Genomic DNA, 11,010 nt, shown 5'->3' on the forward strand with positions numbered 1-11,010 from the left:
AAATAAATTGTTCGTCTCCGACCCCATGGCTACAAATCTGAAATATAAAAATTGTGGGTTTTACGAGCGGTTTTCCAATGATGGAAGACACAAATTTTTAAGAGCGGATACAGACATCGCTTAAAAAAAAGTAAATCTTTCCCAGTTCCTGAAGGGAACAACCCTTGAAGAGTATCGGGGCCGGCATTTACAAAGCGGTTTCAGTGGCAGTTTCATTCTCAACTTAATGTTAACATGTTAAGGTTAATGTTAACGTTCCATAGGTCGCCTCCCTAAGGTGTCGTGATAAGGTCCAGTTTGTGACGATACACTACCTTCCCTTTACTAAGCAATCGATTCCAGAAGGGAAAAGATCACCAGTTGTGTTGGTCCGAGCCGGGATTTGAACCCCGATCTACCGCTTACGAGGCGGAAGCGTTACCACTGGGCTACGTGGCTCGGTCATGACATCGCTTAAGCATTTCAGAAAAAGTGCTCTCAAAAATCAGACTTTGTGTTCCGGGATTCGGGCCAAAATTCAATCGAAAGAGCGCATTTAAACCATCAATTTAGTAATAGGATTTTTTCTGGGACGACTCCTCGCCACGCAGATTTCTGAGAAAAATGTTTTTTTTTTCAAAAGTAAACCTAAAACCTTTCTTTTGAAAGAAAGGCAAAAGTGACGAACTGTCACTTTTTACACGGCGCTCACTCACACAATCCAAACAAACGTTTGGTAGTGTGTGTAAACTCCGTGTAAAAGGGATGTCAAACTAAAAAGTGAACCCGTTCGTTTGACAACAGTGTCAAACTATCGGGGTTTGAGTGTATTTGTTTCATCAATTTTTTGCTTTCGTACAGAAAAATAGCCAAAGTGTTTTTTATGGTCCTCCTTTTTCTATCGTGGACCTGGGTTCATTATAAGAAAACTATTATTTTTATATCAAACATAACCGATATTTGATATTTTGATGCATGGTGTGGGTCTAATAATAGATATAAACAATAAAAAGGTATTTACTAACTTTTCATTGTAAACAAATAAATAAATGTTAACAGAAGTAAGGCTTAAAACAACATAAAAACCTAACAAACTTTTAAACACATTTAGTTACGAAAAATGAAAAATAAAACTTGTCAAAAACCACTGTGAAAATGATTTTTTGTTCATTTGCAATATTTCAAGTATTGCTAAGTACTTAAACATTTTCGTTGGGTTGTTTTGTTGTGGAAATGCTAGTGACCATTGCTGATTTCAGATGTCGAACTAAAAACACTTATTTTGGCGAAAAGGACAATTCAATGTCAGTCAACATTGTTTTAAATTATGCTGAACTTGCCTAATAAAAGATTTGAAGACAAAAGCACACTTTTATTTGTGATTTGATTGGATTTTTCTTCAAAAAACCTTCAGAGGGTCCACTGTAGAAAAGAAGTACGCTAATAGATAACGTACCTTATATAAATCTTTTACGGTTTCATCTTAATTTGCTGATAACTATTACCTTGTCAGGGACCCAATGAACCGCTAACCAACTCCAATTATGACCGATACTGACTAAACACACTCGCACACATATTCGATCGTTATCACGATTTCAAACCTGATCTTCAACCGCACAAAATTAGCTAATTTGCGCTGGGGCAAGCCTGGACGTCCAGCTGGTCCAGCTTTTAGAGAACTCTCCATCCAGAGCGTGGGTCGACACGATGTTTGTTGATAATGTGATCGGATGTGATGGAGGAGGCAGGCAGCCAGGCGAAAAAAAAAACTAGGTGAATCTCTCGCGCCCAACGCCACCCATCGCGAGGGAAAATTTCATTCTGCGAACAGGGCAAGAAGAGCCGTTATAATTATATGATGACATGGTTTTATCTCGTTTTGTATCACTTGTATGCGAATGTGTAGAGGAGATTGGATTTCTAAATAAGCCGATGTAGCATTTTGAGGAATATTTCTCTACAGTCTCCCCTAGAGTTGTTCCTCAAAGAAGACCCGCGGGTTATCCCTGCAGTTGGGTCACGATGGCTGGCCCAGCTGGTCATCCATATATGTCTGTATGTGAAAGAGGACGGCAGGCTTCATCAGCTATTTGTGGCCGCTTGTCTGCTATAATTAGAAAGTTGCGAAAGAAAATGAGATTTGAACATTTGTTAATATCGAAAACAATATTTCAAACGGGCTGCAGATTAATCTTTGGCGCACTCAAACCGTGTTATTTGCCATCGATTTATGCGCTCGTTGGGGTACCCTTAATTTCTACCTGTTTCAGCGAGGGCCTAACGTGGGTTCGCGACCCGTCGCCGTCATCAACGTTGTGATCATCAAAATCGCAGAAATTTGGGCTTAGGGTTATAATTTGCGTGCGCTCGTAATTATTCGCTACAATTTTCTGCTAACTTGAACTAACAAATGTGATGATGACCATCTTGGCAGGGTCTTGCATATTTTTTATTAAATTTATCGTTAAAAAATTTCTAAAATCCTTTAAAATCCATGAATAATTGAAAAAATATATTCATGCCTGCTTCTAATAATTAGCTCTAAGATTAAATTGTACCTACACTGTAATAGTTTTCAAGCTTTTCACACCAAGAAAATTAGAAAAAAAAACTAAAAACAACTCGTACAGTCAATTTGAAATTCAAAGTTCTGAATCTTTCTTGTCGTTTTTAAACTTTGAACTCTAATTAGATTTAAACAAAATTTATTCTGTGTTTAATTGAAATAAAATTCAAGTATTTGTATGTAAAAAGTTCAGCAGATATGCTAATTTGACATTTTGGATCTACTTTCATCAACACAATTATTTTTTGGTCAACGATATCGATGCTATTGAAACTTATTATTGGAAGCTATAGCTGATTTTCAGAATAAGAATGCAAATATTTGTGAATAAATAATAAAATTAAAATTTGTACTAATATTTCAGAATGGCTCAAAACGTATTTTACTACAATTAAAAAACATGTTATCATTTCTTATACAATTGCGATTTTTATTTTTCCAAAGCTGCAGACCAAATTCTGCTCAGGTTTTCGCTCAACCTTTTGATTAGCACTATCAAACCGCTAAATTCCAACAATTTCGCCCATTAGACGAATAATAATCTGTGCACACACACACACAGTCATTAGGGCCGCAGCGCGCGGTCTCGAATTTGACCGCAAACCGTCAGGGACAGAAGCTGCGGATTGTTGAAGGTGGCAGCGTGGCTGAAGTACCGCTATCCTGCTGATGCCTGGGCCGGGGGCAATAATTTTGATTACGCGCGATCCCGAACTCCAAAGTCTGACTTACGACGAAGCCTGGCCCATGGCAGAGCTGAGGCGCGGAATCGCCGTTTGCCATTTGGAGGAGGCTTACATAAGTAGAACTTATTTTATCGTGCCCTCCTTTCTGGTCGAGATGCAATTACCTGCAATGCAACCCGCGGAAAAGATCTACGCGATGGAAGAGGGGTAGCAGCCAACGTTCAGGTGCCCTACCACCACCCACTTCTCCCAGACCCCTAGTAGGTACCCAACAATTGGTTCTTGATTATGAGAGGGCTTTTTGCCTCATTTTTCTACTCACCCCCTTCTCCACTCTTCAGAGTTGCCCGGGATAATTCAATAACTCTGCTTCAGGTTATGGCCGCAGCATCCAAAGTTGCTTTGAACTTGATCCCGGAGCAACTTGTCTCGGAACTGATTTCCGAAAGGGGGCCCCAAACAGCGGCGAGGAAAAAAACACTCCAAGCGCGGTGGCGGCTCGAAAAAAAGGCCGCGGTGGCGGCAGGCTTGAAAGATCGAGGCCAGGCCCTTACACTACCCAAGAGGACCCAAACCAATCAGCAGCAGTGCGGTTACAAGTTGGGGCGGAGAAATTTCACTATGAACCTTCATAGATTTGAAGACCAGGAAATTTGCATATTTGTTGGATCTAGCGAGTTGACAAGATTTGGCGATTTTCAATGGTCCATGATGGTCAATACGATCCTATCGGCATTTTTTGTGAATTTCTTGGCAATAATAAACTTGTACATTTGTGTATAAATTCTATGGATTTATCTTAAGGGGTTACATACATGTAGAAAATCACAAAATTTTAAATTGCAGAATATTTTTTAAATCCACTCAAAGGATGATTATTAATCACTTCTGAAAGTTTCATGAAGATATTTCATTATTAAACTGAGTAAGAGACGATTTAAGCTCAAAATTTTGCCATGCGCAAAGCGGGCTGTCAAACTTTGTTGGCGTTTTGCTCTAAACCCCGAGTTGATTTACGGGTGCCACGATATCTCGAGATGGGAAGGACCAAATTGGCTGAACTTTGAGGTAAAGACTCTCAAAATGTATTCCGTGTGCATGACGAAGCCCAATTTTTAAAATTTGCTTTTTAGAAAAATATAAAAATCAAAAACTTTTGGTTTTTTTCATGAAAAACACAAAAATATTTTTATCTTTTTTTAAAGAAAACTTTTGGAAAATCGGGCTTCGTCATGCACACGGAATCGGTTTAACGAGTCTTCACCAAAAATTTTAGCCAATTTGGTCAACACAGTGTTAAGATATCGTGGCACCCGTTTTTGGAAATTGCTAACTTGAAATTGCTATATCTCGGCAATGGTGCAACCAAATGTCTTCAAATTTGATTTGTTAGTAGATGAAAATGTATATTTTAATGTCCTGAAAAAAGAATTTATGAAAGTTGAAGTGTGTGCTCATACTAACCTCCGACTTTTTTGCCGATATACATGTATGTAACCCCTTAAGCATCCAACGGCACCCGCTTGTAAACAACCATGCGCATCCCTTAATTTTTGAACCCCCCCGTGGGTGCGCATGGTTGTTCAAGATAATTCCATTCCATGTATGTATATCCGAAATTTACAATTTTATTTATTATTCGGGAATTCAATAAAATGCAGCTCTGTCGATTAGAACGTGTTCAGGGAGCCCAAATCTATCATGCCTTACAGAAACTGAAACGTTTACTGGCATCAACTTCAAAAATGTCGAATTTTGTTACCACTTTACATTAGAGATCCTAAATATTGAGACTGGACGAAGTGAATTTGACGTACCCAAACAGACGCGAGTTTGACGTATCCAAACGAGCATTTGCCTTTACGCCCAGCAAAACTTATCAGTGTTGCCAAGCTCAAAACATACGTTGCCAGATCGATTTAGCAAGCTTAGACCAGTCTCCCTATTTAGGGTCTCTACTTTACATGTCATTTGGGCCAAATTTCTTGGAGAATTTCGGGAGCAATTTTCTTTTGCGTGATTTGCCTCCTCTCTCTTTCGCGGGTGAAGAAAGTTCGCAAGAGAAATTGATTTTTTTGCGATTATTCCATCCCTGATTGTGATAAAAAGTTATTCAAAAAATGGGTTATTTTTTAAGAGTGTTGCTTTTTTCTGAATAGTCCTAATCATAACCTACAACCAGACATGCATCAGCACTAAGAGCTCTTCTTAACGGCACTCAGCTTGTTTTAGTTGACATTAACGTTTAAAGTAATGTTTTCCTTGTCGCCAGTTAAAATCGTCTTGTTTTTAGCTTAAATAATGTGTAGAAAACATTGGTTCATTGGAAAAACCGACTTCAGGTATATTTTTATGCGACTGTTCTCATAAGCTCTCAAGAAGAACTTCTTAAAAGCACTTAACGGTTCTTACCCTATACACTCAACCCCCGGTGGTTGGTCACTTTTTCGTTTGACACTTTTTTAGTTTGTACCCCGTTGGTTGGTCAAAGTCAAACTAAAAAGTGACGAACTGTCACTTTTTACACGGTGCTTACGCACACTATCAAAACAAAAGTTTGGTAGTGTGTGTGAACTCCGTGTAAAAGGGATGTCAAACTAAAAAGTGACCCCGTTCGTTTGACAACAGTTGGTGTCAAACCATCGGGGTTTGAGTGTATCTCACTTCGTGTATAATATAACCTCCCACGGTCTTCGGGAGCTTTGAAGATTAGCTTAATTATAGTGTACTCTAATTACTGGCACAACATGCTGCGAGTCATCTACGCGAAATGCCAAACAAGTTCTTCTAAAAGAGGAGTTAGAGCGGATGCACGTCTGCCTACAACTTTGCCTAAAATACCAGAAGATCATATTTTGAAAAAGAGTTTTTTTAATCACGAAAATTGCGGAACTTTAGGGTTTTTTTTTAGCAAAAAAGTTGGGAATGGAAAAAAAATTAAAGAAAATTTTGATTTTATTTGTTTCATAGTAGAAACAGCCCTAGTAAAGTTTAGCTTGAGCATGAGCATGGTTGACTGCCAATGAGCTGCTACTCCGTTATTGACAGATCAGCTGAAGTTAAACAATGAATGTGAAAAATGATCCGTTCACTGTTTAACCCCTGAAGACCCCGACTTTATTAGTCAATACCGGCGCCCTCCCAAGAAGCCTGCAGTTCAACAAAAAGGGAGGAATCTTAGTCCGATAGTTGAAGTTGCAGACTCATCAAGCACAGCTCGAGCAGACGGAATTAACTTGAGAATAAATTTATTTGATATTTGAAAATACTAGGCCAATAACATTTTATATTATTTATAACAGGAATGTTATTCGTCGTTATGATTTTTTTTGTTATTGGGTTGTTATGATAATTACATACTAATAACATATTTAGTTATTTTTCGAACAAATCTTTGTTATTATTTTTTGTTATTTTAACAACTAATCCGATCATCCCAATAACAGTTGGCGGTATTCTTCCATAACAAAAAAATGTTATTCCCAAGTTGTTTTGGCTTTCAACCAATATCAGACCAATAACAAATTTTGTTATGATAACATAAACTGTTATTCAACTCTTATGCAAAAATGGATGTTTCGTGAAGTTTCCATAACGAAAAAAACGAAACTATTGGCACTACGCCCCCCGGGGTATGGCCTTCCTCTAACGTGGGATTTCTGCTCCAGCGCCTCTGACGAGTCAGGAGAAACCGGGACCGACGTTTTACTTCACCATCCGATAGAAGCTCAGTGGATAAGGCGGGAATCGAACCCGCGTCTCATAGTTTCCATAACACTTTCTGTTATTTTAACAGTATTTGTTATTGAAATGGCATGAATTTCGTTATTACCGTCTGCCGGTGCCACTCGCGCACAGATATTTAAATACTAAATACAGTCATCCCACATATTCGAAACACCCACAAATTCGGAACACTTTTATGATAATTGGTCAATAGCATGCCAAAAGTAGCTTTTCTGTCGACCTTACTATTTTTAGAACCTTCATTTGGACATTATCTTGCTATTTCACTAGTAAAAGTAGTACTTTTTGAACAAAAAACTTCATTCCAAGACTATTTTGCCCAGAGCAGCAAAACACTGCCTCCAAATGGCCTGTTTCATAATTGTGGGATGTTATTGTGCCTCCCACAATTGTGGAACACCTGAATTTAACTGATATTTTCACAAAAAAAGTTATCAAACAATGTATAAAACATCACTAAGCTTGAGTTTCATTGGTTTCAGTGTGTGAAGTCATTATTTGGTAATAAATATGTACTCCTGGAGAGATTCAAAGTATGTTTACATTCGTAAGAAAAAAGTGTTCCGAATTTGTGGATTTCAAGGGTCAAAGTAATTCTTCAAAAACTTCATATAAAAGTTAAAATTTCCAGATGTTCGATACAGTATTCGAAAGATCGCAAGAAAAGCTTTCAAATGAAGGTAAAAGCGAATCACTAAGTTCAATTATCGATTTGCTATGATTTTTTGAACATTGGCCGATCTGGAAACCGTTCCGAATATGTGGGATGACTGTAAATGTAATTCGATTACCCAGACGACATAAACCACCAGCGGCCTTTCGATCAACAGCCCTAGAAAATTTTAGCTTGAACAGAAAAAGTTAATTCCAGTTCGTTTATCTGTGGTCCAAACCTTTGGGTTTCGAGGCATGTGAAGCTGTTTGGCATGGTATCTATGTATTTAAAATTCCTAGTTGGACTGAATCATCATGCATTAGATGTAGATTTGTGAGCAAGTAGGTATGTTGATGCTCCTTTTTGTGCGTTTGCGTAACTAGGCGAAGCGTATTAAGTAGAAACGCTTTTTGTAGATGATTATTATTTAATTTTTTAGGTTGCCTAATTAGATCAGCTAATTTGCGTTCAATGTTTTTCAACGTTTTCAATCGATAAGCAGATTAATCTATAAAAAAATGATTTATGATATTTCGAAAGCAAGAAATATCTGAAAAATGGGCATCACAAAATAACAAAATAAAAACACTGTTCGATTAAGTACTCCTCTGCGATTTCGTAGAAGCAATTGCATAAACCAGGATTAGTGCTCTTTAGAAGCCCTCTCGCACAAACTTCTTTCTTCGACGCTTGAATTTACGCGTATGGAAATTTGCAGCACATTGCACTGTGTGCAATTGATGCACTCTTCCACACCGTTCCAGGTGCTTTTTCCCCTTCCCTTGGTTGGTTGCAATTGGGCGTGTACCGGGATAAGACTCTTCTCCCTCGCGCGCGCTAGTTGAAGTGACTTTTTATGATTATTAGCCCCCTTCGGTGCAGTGCAGTGCTTTTAACTTGGTACACTTTATGGAAATGGGTAGCGCTGAAATGTTGGATTTGTGCCCTAATCGAATGAAAATAACGATTCATCTTTCGGGTGTGGTTAGGTAATACATTTGTATATTTTTCATTGCGGTAATGTTCATTGCATAAACCTGAAACAAATTTTAGGAAATCGTCTCTATATTTCTAGAGTTTTTTTGAAAAGGTCCAATAAAACAAATTTTCAGTGTTTGCTTCTTGGGTGTTTTTAATACCCCTGACTCAAGGCGGTTTCAAAAACACCCAAAAAGCAAAAACTGGAAATTTGGTTTATTGGACCTTTTTAAAAAAAACTCCAGATTTTTAAATGTATATTATTTTTCTAACTTTAATCAATTTTGAAAGAGCAAAAACCTCGTCACCCAATTGACCTTTCAACAGCTCGCGCTTTTTCCGCGATCCCGTTGAGACCGACGCCGTTAAAGTTTGTCCCATGTGTGAGCTAATTAATAACCATGTGCTAAATAGATGGATAAATTATGGGACAGTGTGGCAAAGCGCCATCAATGGGTCACTTCTTGCCTGATGGTACCCACCCCGAGGGGCACATCAGACTTGGTCGACTGGGGCGAAAAAGTTTTTTTTTTCTCTGTTTTAGCATACTTACTTTTTCTTAGCCTGGCTGAGCTGTTCACGAAGATGGACAGATAGTGTGGGAAAATAGCTGAAATATTTGAACGTTGTAGCTGTTCGTTTGCTAATGGAATCCATCGCGCCGCCGCATCGATTCAGAATTGGAAGTTGTGTGTGACTTTTAGCATCACTTTGAAATGTTATATTATGTTGTACCGATGTTCTCGGAAGTCGGAGCGGCGGCACATTTGCCATGCTAATATGGACTGGGGGTTATTTAGTCAAATTTATTGTAGAACAACTTAACTGAAATTTTTTAATAAACCCTCCAAAAACTACGACCAATTTGTTCCAATGCAAAAGCTGTCTTTTACACACCTGCCTGCCAAGAAGGTTTGAACGATGGCTCAAATTATATCTTTGATGGTCCAATTCAATTACGCGAATAAGTCTTATTTATCAGAAACATCTGAAATCCAGCTCAACATTATAAAAGAGTTCAAAGATTCCGTTTTTTATGTTCTCATATAGCCGCTCTTATAATGCTACTTTTTTTGCTTCGATTGAAAAAGAAACATTCCATTCAATGAAAGAGATCAACATTACGTTTAAAGATAGGTGTGACTGCTGGCAGAATAATTGAGCCTCGTGCTTTCTTCATTCATGTCTTTTAAGACATGCCTTTTCATCTTGCCCTGACTTGAGACTTTTATGTGCCATTTCTTTTGGCGAGCTAAATTCTACCATAATTTCTTTCCTTCACTTCGCTATTCGATTTTATATGATCGATGACAGCACGAGCGTGCCAGCTGGGTTGAGTGAAGATTTAAGTTGATTGGTTAAAAGCCACTTTTGATGAATAATCTGGTTTACATTATAATTTATAATTTATAAATAATTATTTGTTTTCATTAATTTATAAATAATTATTTGTAATCAGCAATTCCCCACGAAAACAGCATGATTCGAAAAAAAAAGTTCTCCGATCGGGCTCAAAATTGGGTTCCTTGGCCCGTATTTTTTTGTTTGGCCATTAGGGCGACCTAAGCCGTGTTAGGGTGGTCCGAAAAATTGCAATTTTCGTCGATTTTCGCAAAAACCACTTTTTTCAAAAAATCATATCTCTGCGCCATTTTATTCGATTTTAACTGTCTTAGACGCAAAAGAAAGGTGATTAGTTTGGCTATTTGGGTAAAATAGTAAGAAGTTTCAAAAACATTTGAAAAGGTCGTATGAAAACTTAAAATGCTGTTTTGAAGGTCTCGGGACCAAACAGCATATGTCTGAAAATATTTTTACCTGATTCCTCGGAAAATTTTGCATAAAATATCAAAAAATGGTGAAGTTAATTTTACAATACTCTGAGATACGATTTTTTGAAAATAAAAACTGGGTTTTTCGCTGTTTTAATAAATTAATCAGGGATTAAAAACGTTCAAACTGCGCTGCGTTTTCTTTCTTTGAAGATTGGAATCACGTTTTTTCACTTTCTTTTTGAAGTTTGATGCTGAGCAGTTCTCTAGGATTTCGGTAATTCGATTTTTTTTTGTATTTTTTAATCCGACTGAAACTTTTTTGGTGCCTTCGGTATGCCATTTTGCATCATTAGTTTGTCCACATAATTTTCCATACAAATTTGGCAGCTGGCCATACGAAAATGATGTACGAAATTTCAAAAATCTGTATCTCTTGAAGGAATTTTTTGATCGATTTGGTGTCTTGGGCAAAGTTGTAGGAATGGATACGGACTACACTGGAAAAAAAATGATACACGGTAAAAAAAAATGGTGATTTTTTTATTTAACTTTTTATCACTAAAACTTGATTTGCAAAAAAACACTATTTTTAATTTTTTTTATTTTTTGATATGTTTTAGA

The sequence above is a fragment of the Culex pipiens genome, chromosome 3 (assembly GCF_016801865.2).
Source record: "Culex pipiens pallens isolate TS chromosome 3, TS_CPP_V2, whole genome shotgun sequence".
Lineage (NCBI taxonomy): Eukaryota > Metazoa > Arthropoda > Insecta > Diptera > Culicidae > Culex > Culex pipiens.